Source organism: Stegodyphus dumicola, chromosome 9, assembly GCF_044657685.1.
Source record: "Stegodyphus dumicola isolate Sdum_Otavi_A_Nest chromosome 9, ASM4465768v1".
NCBI lineage: Eukaryota > Metazoa > Arthropoda > Arachnida > Araneae > Eresidae > Stegodyphus > Stegodyphus dumicola.
Genome location: NC_140776.1, coordinates 62849904 through 62864304, shown reverse-complemented (window position 1 = coordinate 62864304; position 14401 = coordinate 62849904). Strand labels below are relative to the sequence as shown.

At 32.4% G+C, this 14401-nt stretch overlaps 1 protein-coding gene and 1 long non-coding RNA gene across 4 annotated transcripts in view; one reads left to right on the top strand and one right to left on the bottom strand.

Moving 5' to 3' along the window:
* The window catches only part of LOC118195157 (protein turtle-like), a 1209650-nt gene that overhangs the window by 636648 nt on the left and 558601 nt on the right, over window positions 1-14401 (bottom strand). The gene's annotated exons all lie outside the window — the stretch shown is intronic.
* The window catches only part of LOC118182891 (uncharacterized), a 66521-nt gene that overhangs the window by 24504 nt on the left and 27616 nt on the right, over window positions 1-14401 (top strand). Inside the window, exons 2-3 of the long non-coding RNA XR_015043205.1 lie at window positions 4561-4682; window positions 6996-7117. This is a non-coding gene — a long non-coding RNA (uncharacterized LOC118182891). The remainder of the gene's footprint in view (window positions 1-4560; window positions 4683-6995; window positions 7118-14401) is intronic.

Genomic DNA, 14401 nt, shown 5'->3' with positions numbered 1-14401 from the left:
AGAAAATTTATGGAAATTACCTAAAGGCAACCAGCCATTTGTACCGTGAAAATATGCTTTTATCAAAACAACTTTCTTTTGCTAGCAGTTCGTGATCGACCGACCAGTGGTATGTATTATTATATGAAAAACAAAATTTTAGTGAAAAGTGGAACATGATGAAATTGATTCCCAAAGTCATTGTGTCTTTCTTATGCCACAGATAAGTTAATGGATAATTTATGATGCAAATAAGAACACAGAATGTAGATGTTTAATCCTATACTTTTGAAAAAATTCTGTTTTAAAATTCTTTCCCTTCTTTGATACTAAAAAAAGAAATTTAAAACTGAATTATTCCTAGAATTTCTGTTCGAAACTGTTTACTTAAACGATATTACATCTTTCTGCCTCAAGAGAATGCCAACTTTTCTATTTTAATTCCTTTTTGAAGTTTCTCATTTTTTTCAGTACATCCTCTGGTTATGCTGAGAATTATTTATGATGTTTATTGAAGCTACATCTCAGCAAGCCTATTTTTTTTAAACTTGCACATAATATACTGGAATAAAAATAATCTTAGGGGAATGAAATTTATGTTATTTTTCAAATATTAAAATTCATAAATAGTTTCTCTGTAATGTATATATCACAGCCCTCTCGCAGGCAACTGCCGGGTGAAAATGAATATTTTGAGAAAAAATGCTCCCGAAAACGTTTACTTTCAATATGATGGCTAAGAAAGTTTGAGAAAATTCCCACATGAGAAATGAGAAGATTACCATACAAAGCAGTCAAAAATATATGAAAAAAAATTATGTACTTTCTAGAAAGCCGAATATAGTATCAACTTTAACTTTGCCCGAATTCAAATATAGCTCTGTATGTTCCACTTCCTGCTTGATTCTAAATCACAGACCACGTATATTTTATCTCCAAAATTTAGCAAGGAATATAAAGCGTTAGTCTAGAAGTTATTTACAGATTAAACCATATGAAAATATCGTAATGAAGTAAGTTTTTAACTGCATTGAACATTTATTAATGTAGAAATACAAGATAAAAAATATGTATGTATATATATATATATATATTCTGTAATCCATACTATGGTATCCATACTATGGGAAAGCTCTAGTATTTATTTACATGGCAAAGCAATCACTAAGTAGCAGAAATGTTTGCTATAAATATTCGGATTTAGATTTATTAGATTATATTAAAGCACACTAGATCTGTTTGATAAAGGTATGAATGTTTTTATAGAGAACCTTTTAAGGGAAACTGTTTCATATTCCTGTTATAAAAGTGCAAAACCAGGAAAAGGCTCAAGTAATTAGTCCGTTCATCGGGATTTAAATCTGAGTTGAACTTGCAGTGTTCAATGATCTTAACAGCTCGGCCATTAGTAAGCTTGAAGATTGATTAGAATAAGAGATGTGCTACAGTGTTCAGGAGCGACAAGCACATCTACAGCTCTATGTAGCCCAAGATATAGTTAACAGGGGGGGCTATTTTAAATGACTTTTACGTTTACATATTATCGTTACATCTGCTGTTAACTCAGTTTACGCTGAACCTGACAATACTGCTGCGCATGGAAAACTAATCCATTTTCCGAAAAAAAGAGTCACTTTCTCCGAGATACTTTTTTTTTTTTTTTAAATTTTATGTTTTAATATCTTACGGAGTATGTCTTAAGGCACAGAAAATGAGCGAGCAATTTCACTGGCAAATGAGGCAGCATGTAAGATTGAAGCAAATTCATAACATCTGCTCCTACCATACTCTCATCTCAAAAGAGTTGTCAATAATTTGACTAAATCAAAATGGCCAGACGAATGAGATCATGCACCACAGGGCCGTCGCGCCAATCTACTCTTTTCCAAAAAAAGTCAGCAATAAAAGATGTACTTCCAGATTGCTTTAATGAACGTTCCTTAATCAGTACGGAACAATTCATGTGCGGTAGCAAAGGAATTTCCAAAAATTACCTGACGAGCTCTTTATTGACATTTTTTTTATTGATATCTTTATTGACACTGAGACACTATCTCAAATATCCGAAAAATACAGATGACAGAATTCCATACCAACAGTATATCATCAAACAAGAGGCACCCTCGCAAAACTCAAGGCAGGACTGGACATTATGGCAGCACACGAGCTGGATCTGTGTGAATATGCATTTTTTTTTTCTTTTCCATCACATTCACTTTTTTATACTACTTTGGAGTGATCCACGTTTGGAGTCCAGGCAGTTTTATGGTAATTAAACAGACAGTTTTGTGGAGTAATAAAAAATAATGTGAGGCAGAAACTAGGGATTTAAAACAGAAGAATTTAATTTATTTTAAAATCTGAGAAACATTCTTCTAATCGTCTTATCGATTTTTTATAATCGTCTTATCGAATTTTTCAATTTTAGTTTGCATTGAGAAGCACAAAAGTAATTTACGTTTTCTAAAATCGAAATTATTTTGACTGCAGTTAAAAATAGTTAGTATCAGGGAAGCATTTAGACAAAGTAAAACGCTGTTGAATATATATGGAAAATTTATAATTTAGCACAAATAAGAATTTGAATGCTGTAATTATTTTTTATTTTATAAAAGCTATCTTATAAAAAGAATAATTTAAACTTATATGCCTGAAATATAATAAAACTGTCTGGTATTATTTCCTATAAAGGCCGTGCTGTATGCACTGGTTGTTAGTTGAGTGAAGCCAAAAGTGCGGAGTAGAATCACGGAATAGGATTTAATAAACATATTTCTATGTATGTATCTCTCCCTTCTCAGGATACAATCTCTCCCTCTTGTCAAGTTATATAGTTACTAGAGTCTAACTTCTAACGTCCATAATATGAGGCTGTACAATAAATTCACAGAGATTTTTAATTACCATTTAAATGAGTCCGAATTCACACTGATTGTAGCCGAAGACAAAGCTAGCTGTCAAAGACATGATCACCAACAATTTTTTTCCCTTATTAAAACATTTGCATTAAAACATTTGCAACATTTGCATCCCTTATTAAACCACAGTGTAAAGCGGATGATAGCACAGCGGGAAGCGTGGGATTAGGTTTCGTATTGTTATTTTCTACGGTTTTGTAACTTGATAAAAATGAAAAATGTATCTACTTAAGATGTAGTATGTAATTTAACAGAGCTTTGAGTCAGATTGTACGATTCTCGCTTCGGTGCACAAACTTAGATCACGTAATCATGCACAGTAACTTTTTCAGTAAGATTGTGAGGAATTTCTCCCACTTTCCTAGTGTGCTTTCGTGGTGTAATGGTTCTTCACGTTGGGCCGGTATCCAGAGGTCCGTGGTTCGATTCCTAGCGAAGGCGGTTGCTAATTTTTCATTTCTCCGGCTTTTCCAATTAACTTAATATCTCTACAGAGGCACCCAAACTAAAAAGGGTGTTGGATGATGATTCGCCTCACCCAAGGTTTGGCGATTGGGTCCCCTAAAAACCCCAGTTGCCCTTTAAAAAGGGGAGTATATAAGGTATTTCTCCCACTTTCCTAGCGAGCCTTCGTGGTGTAGTGGTTCTGCACGCTGGGCCGGTATTCCAGAGGTCCGTGGTTCGATTCCTGGCGAAGGCGGTTGTTATGTTTCCATCTTTCCTGCTTCCAAATAAAATAATCTAATATCTCTACAGTGGCGCCCGAACTAAAAGGGTGTTGGATGAGGATTCTCCACACCCAGGATTTGGCAATTGGGTCCCTTAAAAACATATTCGCCCTTTAAAAAGGGGAGTATGTGAGATATTTCTCCCACCTTTCCTAGTGTGATTTCGTGGTGTAGTGGTTCTGCACGCTGGGCCGGTATCTAGAGGTCCGTGGTTCGATTCCCGGCGAAGACGGTTGCTAAGGTTTCATCTCTTCGGTTTTTCCAATTAATTAACCTAATATCTCTACAAGATAGTGTTGAAGTGTTGATGTTTTTTACTAGTGTTTTAGTCTTCTAGAAATTTAATCTTAAGCTGTAATGTGGAAAAAGTTGAAATTTTTCGTGATATATTGTAATGCTTTTATGATAAAAAATTTACATTTTTATAGCATTAATTATTTTCTATTTCAGATAATTTATGTAAATGGTAATTTACAATTAACACAATCAGTGAAACTCTCTGTGTGTATTTTTGTAGGCTTTTTAAAGTCTCACGCTGTTATTCAATTATTAGAATAAATGCACATTTTTCAGCTTACCACTTAAAATACCTGAAAAAACGTTCGAAATATAACTTTAATTTACCCAATAGAGTTTGTCGTTGAACACATTTTGTTTTGTTCTTCCTATCGTTTGCCCACTTAACTCCAGTTTTATTACTTCAGTTAGCAAGAAAATCCTTTTATCTGTTCTCTGGTGTTTCATAACTTCAACCGTAACGAGCATTACTCGGCTTGGGAGAGTGTTATTCCCTACAAAGCTGAAAATATGCCTGTTCTTTTATTTAGGATAATGATTTAAAAAGAAGAGAAAATTGCGAATAATTTACTCTTCATTTATGTAATTTGTTTGGCAAACTATTACCATAAGATTTCTTAATTTCTTTTTCCTTTCAGAACTTAATTCGGTTGTAGATGGCTAAGAAAATGCGGGGCCGCTTCTCAGTTAAATCACTGGAGATCCTATTTGGAGAAAAAAATTTGGAGTGATCCACGTTTCGAGTCCAGGCAGTTTTATGGTAATTAAACAGACAGTTTTGTGGAGTAATAAAAAATAATGTGAGGCAGAAACTAGGGATTTAAAACAGAAGAATTTAATTTATTTTAAAATCTGAGAAAACATTCTTCTAATCGTCTTATCGATTTTTATAATCGTCTTATCGAATTTTTCAATTTTAGTTTGCATTGAGAAGCACAAAAGTAATTTACGTTTTCTAAAATCGAAATTATTTTGACTGCAGTTAAAAATAGTTAGTATCAGGGAAGCATTTAGACAAAGTAAAACGCTGTTGAATATATATGGAAAATTTATAATTTAGCACAAATAAGAATTTGAATGCTGTAATTATTTTTTATTTTATAAAAGCTATCTTATGAAAAGAATAAGTTAAACTTATATGCCTGAAATATAATAAAACTGTCTGGTATTATTTCCTATAAAGGCCGTGCTGTATGCACTGGTTGTTAGTTGAGTGAAGCCAAAAGTGCGGAGTAGAATCACGGAATAGGATTTAATAAACATATTTCTATGTATGTATCTCTCCCTTCTCAGGATACAATCTCTCCCTCTTGTCAAGTTATATAGTTACTAGAGTCTAACTTCTAACGTCCATAATATGAGGCTGTACAATAAATTCACAGAGATTTTTAATTACCATTTAAATGAGTCCGAATTCACACTGATTGTAGCCGAAGACAAAGCTAGCTGTCAAAGACATGATCACCAACAATTTTTTTCCCTTATTAAAACATTTGCATTAAAACATTTGCAACATTTGCATCCCTTATTAAACCACAGTGTAAAGCGGATGATAGCACAGCGGGAAGCGTGGGATTAGGTTTCGTATTGTTATTTTCTACGGTTTTGTAACTTGATAAAAATGAAAAATGTATCTACTTAAGATGTAGTATGTAATTTAACAGAGCTTTGAGTCAGATTGTACGATTCTCGCTTCGGTGCACAAACTTAGATCACGTAATCATGCACAGTAACTTTTTCAGTAAGATTGTGAGGAATTTCTCCCACTTTCCTAGTGTGCTTTCGTGGTGTAATGGTTCTTCACGTTGGGCCGGTATCCAGAGGTCCGTGGTTCGATTCCTAGCGAAGGCGGTTGCTAATTTTTCATTTCTCCGGCTTTTCCAATTAACTTAATATCTCTACAGAGGCACCCAAACTAAAAAGGGTGTTGGATGATGATTCGCCTCACCCAAGGTTTGGCGATTGGGTCCCCTAAAAACCCCAGTTGCCCTTTAAAAAGGGGAGTATATAAGGTATTTCTCCCACTTTCCTAGCGAGCCTTCGTGGTGTAGTGGTTCTGCACGCTGGGCCGGTATTCCAGAGGTCCGTGGTTCGATTCCTGGCGAAGGCGGTTGTTATGTTTCCATCTTTCCTGCTTCCAAATAAAATAATCTAATATCTCTACAGTGGCGCCCGAACTAAAAGGGTGTTGGATGAGGATTCTCCACACCCAGGATTTGGCAATTGGGTCCCTTAAAAACATATTCGCCCTTTAAAAAGGGGAGTATGTGAGATATTTCTCCCACCTTTCCTAGTGTGATTTCGTGGTGTAGTGGTTCTGCACGCTGGGCCGGTATCTAGAGGTCCGTGGTTCGATTCCCGGCGAAGACGGTTGCTAAGGTTTCATCTCTTCGGTTTTTCCAATTAATTAACCTAATATCTCTACAAGATAGTGTTGAAGTGTTGATGTTTTTTACTAGTGTTTTAGTCTTCTAGAAATTTAATCTTAAGCTGTAATGTGGAAAAAGTTGAAATTTTTCGTGATATATTGTAATGCTTTTATGATAAAAAATTTACATTTTTATAGCATTAATTATTTTCTATTTCAGATAATTTATGTAAATGGTAATTTACAATTAACACAATCAGTGAAATTCTCTGTGTGTATTTTTGTAGGCTTTTTAAAGTCTCACGCTGTTATTCAATTATTAGAATAAATGCACATTTTTCAGCTTACCACTTAAAATACCTGAAAAAACGTTCGAAATATAACTTTAATTTACCCAATAGAGTTTGTCGTTGAACACATTTTGTTTTGTTCTTCCTATCGTTTGCCCACTTAACTCCAGTTTTATTACTTCAGTTAGCAAGAAAATCCTTTTATCTGTTCTCTGGTGTTTCATAACTTCAACCGTAACGAGCATTACTCGGCTTGGGAGAGTGTTATTCCCTACAAAGCTGAAAATATGCCTGTTCTTTTATTTAGGATAATGATTTAAAAAGAAGAGAAAATTGCGAATAATTTACTCTTCATTTATGTAATTTGTTTGGCAAACTATTACCATAAGATTTCTTAATTTCTTTTTCCTTTCAGAACTTAATTCGGTTGTAGATGGCTAAGAAAATGCGGGGCCGCTTCTCAGTTAAATCACTGGAGATCCTATTTGGAGAAAAAAATTTGGAGTGATCCACGTTTGGAGTCCAGGCAGTTTTATGGTAATTAAACAGACAGTTTTGTGGAGTAATAAAAAATAATGTCAGGCAGAAACTAGGGATTTAAAACAGAAGAATTTAATTTATTTTAAAATCTGAGAAACATTCTTCTAATCGTCTTATCGATTTTTATAATCGTCTTATCGAATTTTTCAATTTTAGTTTGCATTGAGAAGCACAAAAGTAATTTACGTTTTCTAAAATCGAAATTATTTTGACTGCAGTTAAAAATAGTTAGTATCAGGGAAGCATTTAGACAAAGTAAAACGCTGTTGAATATATATGGAAAATTTATAATTTAGCACAAATAAGAATTTGAATGCTGTAATTATTTTTTATTTTATAAAAGCTATCTTATGAAAAGAATAAGTTAAACTTATATGCCTGAAATATAATAAAACTGTCTGGTATTATTTCCTATAAAGGCCGTGCTGTATGCACTGGTTGTTAGTTGAGTGAAGCCAAAAGTGCGGAGTAGAATCACGGAATAGGATTTAATAAACATATTTCTATGTATGTATCTCTCCCTTCTCAGGATACAATCTCTCCCTCTTGTCAAGTTATATAGTTACTAGAGTCTAACTTCTAACGTCCATAATATGAGGCTGTACAATAAATTCACAGAGATTTTTAATTACCATTTAAATGAGTCCGAATTCACACTGATTGTAGCCGAAGACAAAGCTAGCTGTCAAAGACATGATCACCAACAATTTTCGAAACTATTGATCATTTGTGACTTTTTAAGCTTCAGTCACTACTGTATGAGAGTGCAGTACTGTAACACTGACAGCAGTTACCAAAGCAGTAAATGATAAATGCTTCTTAGCGTAGTAATGGCAGTAACATTAAAAAATTTTGTGACGACTCCTAAAAGCATTTCTAATTTCAATATTGCTTAAATGGCAGTAACGTTAAAAAAATTTGTGGCGACTCCTAAAAACATTTCTAATTTCAATATTGCTTAAATTTCAAACAGAAAATTTATAACTTTACATTAACTATACTTAGAGATATCATCCCAGATTTAAAAACTACCTGGGATTCAAAGTGAAATGTTAGCATACTGAAGAAAACTGTTTCTGTAGATGAGAAAATCTGAAAACAGTGGTCATGTCTTATCATCTTAAGTGGAAAAAGAAAGCAATTCCGGGTGATATCTTTTATGCGCTACCATGCAATACAATCTTCAATAACAAAATTTGAGATGTTTCAAAATATCTTACATTCAGATCTCAGCACCAAACCTTGCGCATGAATGGGCAAGTGACTAAATTTGGAAGTTACTTCTACGAAAGTTTTATCTTTCAAAATGTATTTCAAGCGAATAAATAATACAATGTTCTCTTTTAAAATTTGTACTAGATGCGGTGTTTTCAAACGTATATATATGTATATATGCGTTTGGAAACAAATGTAACACACACACATACATATATATATATGTAAAATTTGTTACAGAAATGTTTATAGTTGGATGCATACATCACTTAGAATATGGGCAAACTAAATCAGAACACTGTGACAATTTTTAAGAATATTGCATCATAATATTTCCCCAGTTCTTTTGAAAAGATATTACTTAATTTTATTTGCCATTTATAATATATTATCTGTTTTTAGTCATGCCAGAAACCACAGATATTACAGTACTTTACAGTATATTTTAACGAGCAGATTTTCGTGTTTTCTCTTCTTTTGGTTCTTTATTGAATGAAATAGGCTTCGTTAAATAAGATACAAAGGATAAAAAGATTAATTATTTTACGATTCGATTCTAAGAAAATAATGAAATTAACAAATAAAATTAAAGCCTGAACTGTGATTTATTATTTTGAAACATTAGATTTGTTACGCTGAGTTGCAAAACGTATATTTCACGTGCCCGTAAACCTCACTGAAAAACTTGAGTATCATATAAAATATATTGCATTCAATTAATGCATATGCCTTAAGAAACATTCGTGTATTTAATTTGAATGATACATATAAAATAAGACACGAAATAAAATTAAAGGCGTTAAGGTTTGCAAAATGATCTTAATGTTTTAGTGTTTATCACCAAAGGTGTGAAACGTGAAATATATTACTAAAATGAATAATTCATCTACAGCGCAGAAGCAACCTGCGTGTTTCTCTGATGCAGATTATTTTACATTTACAGTATATTTAAATATTAAAAAGGAATATATTCAATTATAAATGAATAATTCATCTACAGCGCAGAAGCAACCTGCGTGTTTCTCTGATGCAGATTATTTTACATTTACAGTATATTTAAATATTAAAAAGGAATATATTCAATTATAAATGAATAATTCATCTACAGCGCAGAAGCAACCTGCGTGTTTCTCTGATGCAGATTATTTTACATTTACAGTATATTTAAATATTAAAAAGGAATATATTCAATTATAAATGCGCTAAATCCTGTTACTCCAAGGATTTTAATCAGGCACCTTAAGAATGTTTTCCAAATTATATTTCTTAGTGTACTATTAAGGTATAAACTGTTAGCTTTAAGTTTAGTGAAGTCTTTCTTTACAGGTAATATAAATATGTTATCTTATGTTTAATGCGTTGCACCCAATTTTATGTACTACCTTTGTTTCCTTTATTTACTTTTAGATAAGAATGTAGTAAATCTAGGATTATTTTCGAAACGCATCTGTGTATAATTTGTTCTGGAATGCTATAATTAAATTTGAAAATTTTAAGTGCAAACTGAGCGGATGTACACTAAGTTAAGTACGGAATAGAAATACGTTCTCTTTGCTTTTGAATTTAAACCATCAAGTTTCTTTTTTATATGCATAATAGCATTGCCTTTGCTCATTATACAACAGCAGAAGCTTATTTCGTAAAGCACTGAGTCAAAGTTTGGATGAAAATATTCAAACATTTGCACTGTACAAGGACTTGATTGAAGAATGTTGTTCTGTTTGTGTAGGTACATTTGAGATTTCCTAGCTGTGAATCAAATGGATTAAAAAGAACAAAAAAAATTAAATACCTTTAGATTCATACACAAATAGAAAGATGGGGAATTATTTGTAGATACATGTTTTAGCAGTTTACCGTTTTTTTTTACATACAGTATGCATAAATATTGTTATGATTTGAACAGTAAAATGCCCTTTTCATTATACTGTATTTTATTAAGATTCCGTATTCAATATTTGGAGATCTTATGATATTCACCACTAAACAAAAGAAGAAAATATTTGAAGTTTACTTTTAAAACCAGCGTTTTAGCAATTAACGTGGGGAGCATAGCCATAGCTATTTTAATCAACTACAGCAATTTATTAAATGAATTCAACATTCTAAAAGACAAACAATGGAAAAGGTTTTCGATCAATAATTTTTCGATTTTCGAATTTATAATGGTCACTGAAATCTCTAATACAGATTTTTTTCTCTCGAGCTGCATAAAAGGAAAGATAATGTAAATAAGTAAGTCACGAACAAACAGCCTGAAGGGAATATTCAGTGAACAATTTAAGAGTTAGGATTCCCTAGACTGTTTATGAAAGGTAAAGACTAAAATTTGCCACCATTTTTACTAGATATTGTTTTAAGAACATAATATAAACATATTTTCATAAGGTGTTTTAATGAAAGAAATGTAAATATCAACAAAAATAAATAACGTTAATTGAGAAAACTATATTTATTATTATATTTATCATTTCTGCGTCTCTCGACAAAACTTTCAGATTTCATTTTCAGTACGGAAGAACATAGAACATTGATTACTTTTCAACAATTACCTTGTAATATAATACGGTAAGATTCTGATTTACATTTGAGGCTTATGTAGAAAATATTTCTGCGAGAAAAAAAAACGATTTATCCAAATAAAACATAATGAAGTAGAATAATATTTCATTCGAATATATTGATTCGTTTTTTATAAAGTATCGCCAAAAGTAGAAATTTTTGTCAAGTAAAAAAAAATATATATACGACTGTAATTCAGATGGGAGAAAGATAAAAACATATATTTTGAACATGTTTTATTACATTAACGCTATTATTGCATTATCAAAGATGTTGATGTTACTTTATTTCAAAGAAGTTACTGACAGGGCGGTGAAGTGAAGTGAAGATCGTATATATTCCTCTTAGATACCTCTAAATGATGCATAAAGTTTCATGAAAGAAAATATTTCTCAAACGGTTTCTATTGTTCTATCACATCCATAGCCCAATTAATAATTAATTGACTCTTTATATATTAATCTTACAATTCACATATGATGCTAAAATTTGAGTAAATGTGGAAATTTCAACATTTCCTCAAAGCTTTAAACTTAAAGGCATCACATCTGAACAATTAGTACGGGCTCCAAATAACTTAGCTATCAACAGCAACTTATTACCACGTTAATCGTAACAACTTATTACCATAAAAATTTCCGTGCGGTGAATTGTCACCACTAGAGTAGCTAATCAACAAAAAGACAGATACATTATTAAAATACTTTTATTCTATCTCACCACTTGCTAATACTTATATTAAAATAGACACATAAATTTACCAACCAATCTGGAACTGGTTTAAAACTTAATGTTTCCTTTCACAAAGGATAAAAATTCAACATTTATAATCTAACCTATACAGAGTCTACATAATTTTCTATACCGCCACGGAATATCTAACGTAGCCTTATCAAACAGGATCTTTTGAACCTCAATCTCAGAGTAGCCCCAACAAAGCCGGTTTAGCTTCGCCCACAGTCTGATTTCATAGAAAGGCAGGCATAAATAATTTCACTAGTTTCAGCTTCAGTTTCAAATAAGACAGCTCACTATTTCAATTTACTTTTGTGTAATTAAGATTTGCGACCAAAATCTGAGTTTGAAGAATTATTAGTAAAGAAAAGAAACAAAGTATGACCGGGTAAAATCGTATAAATTTAAAAACAGTAGCATAATTTTCTAAAGAGGTTTATAAATTATAATTACAAAAGTAAAAGTCAAAATAGTATTCCTTTTCGCATTCAAATTATCTCATATATATGATCCAGCTAATCAACTGATGCCAATGCATATGGGCACAATAACTGTCAACTATAAAAGCGTAGTTTGGGTTTTCGACATTTTTTGAAAGAACTGAAACACTTAAATATCAGCTAGGCGGTTAATTACCATCCATGATGACTTTTGATTGAATAGCTAGAATCTTCCTTTATCTAACTTGTGAAGAAATTGGTATTTAACACTGAATATCAAAGCATGTCTAGGTAACCATCTACACTCTGAGATAAAGTAGAAATAGAGAACAAATGGAAACCTTGATAATTCATTTGATCGTTGAGCAATTTCAACATCTAGTAATTTATTCTTCGCAATTGTACTGTCAAGAAAAAAAATCTGTTATTTGATTAAATATTTATCAGGCAAAATGTATGCCTTGTAAAACCATTGATTGTATCAAGGTTACTATATTACAACGTGTGCTCTTTCGGACCAGAAATCTTCGAGAGTATGACGTCACCGGCTCGTAGTCTGCTACTGGGTTGGGGAATTAACCCGTTCGTGACAAAGGTCGCGTGGACGCGACGCAGCGGTTCCACTCTTATCAGCCCAGCGTCGCTTCCACGCGAAGAGCTCCGATTGATATGGAGAGACCAGCGTCGCGTATGCGTAATCGGAAATCGGAACGTTTTATTTGAATTTTTAAATGCTACTAGATGGCGTTAAACGGCAACGGTTTTCACAACGGTCGACTCATATGGTATTTGACCTTCATGAACGGGCATTGGTTTCTGTTCTATGCTTCTGTATTTGATATATTTATTGATGTAAACAAAGTGAGAATCACGGCTCTTTAAAGGGCTGGGATTTATTGCTCGCTGTGTTTATATTTTGACAGATTGTGGAAATTTATGGAACGTTTATTAGTTGAAATGTTGGAGTAGAATTGCGTTTGTCTTTTGAGGTTTGACAGAGCGAGATTTCGAAATAGATGAATTAATCAAATAGTGAAATGGAAGAAAGAATTTCTTCTAGTTAATATAAACAAACTGGGAAACACGGGTGTTTGAAAGGGCACGTGTGAGTTCAAGTGACTTGTTTATTGCTTTGTTTTTTTTATTAGAAGAATATGGGGGAGTACATTCAGCGGATTAGCAACGGGTAAGAGTAAAATATTTATGTTCGGTTTTGGCGCCGTTTTTTTTTTTTTTTGGTTTGTTAGATATGGCACTTCTAAATGCAAATGTAATATATTCGAAGGTAAAAGGCGAGAAAATATCTGCTTTGGAATTCAGATCCAGAGTTATTCGAAATAAAAGTAGAAGAAGATGTGTCGTATGTGCTAAAAAAAATCGAAAACAAACATCATATTATGAGTGCAAAATATGCAATGTTGGACTCTGTGTGGATCCTTGTTTTGAACTATATCACACACAGCAGAATTTTTAAATTTCGATTTTATTCAGAATATATTATTATTCTTAATTTTCTCTTTTTTTATTTTGTGTTTGTAATATTTGCAGCTTTGTTTTATTGTGTATAGAATTTGTTTTCATGTGCTAAGGAATATTCTTTGATATCGCCAAGAGATGGCGTTAGGAGTCCATCTATTGGCTTACTTGACCTTTTCCCTTCTGAACACGTGACTTGAAAAAATATTCTTCTTCTTGAAGGTAGAATTTCGATGCACTACGCAATAGAAATCGATTTAGATTTAAGCTGGAACTATTCAGTTCTTGCCTCTTGAGCATTAAATATTCGATTCAGGCATTTTAGCCTACATTGTATATATGTAAATATTAAGTTTAATTAAAATTTATGGAAAACCCTCCAGACCATGCATCTCGTCCTTTGGATTATGAGTGATTCGACTTTGATATAGAACTTTCGTTACATAATGGTGCATCGGCCCCAGAAAAGAATCTGATTAATTTGAAAATTTGTGTTTTTCGCCTTTTGGATTAGCTTTGTAAGCGAAGACTTCTCACGGTAAGTCTCCTTTGATAATTTATTAAAATGGAACAGAAGACACTAATTAAGAATCGAGCACATATACGTGCTTCTGTAACTCAAATTATTAAAAATGTAGATGAGTATTTAAAAGAAGAAAATCAAGAAGAGTTAGAAACTTGTTTGGAATTGTTAAATAGTAAAGAAACGGAACTACATGATTTAAATGAAAAAATACAAAATTTGATTGAAGATGAATCAAAATTAGATTCAGATATTAACACTTCTATGGAATATAACGATAAAATAATAATAGCGAAGTCTAAAATCAACCGCTATTTAAGGCAATACAAT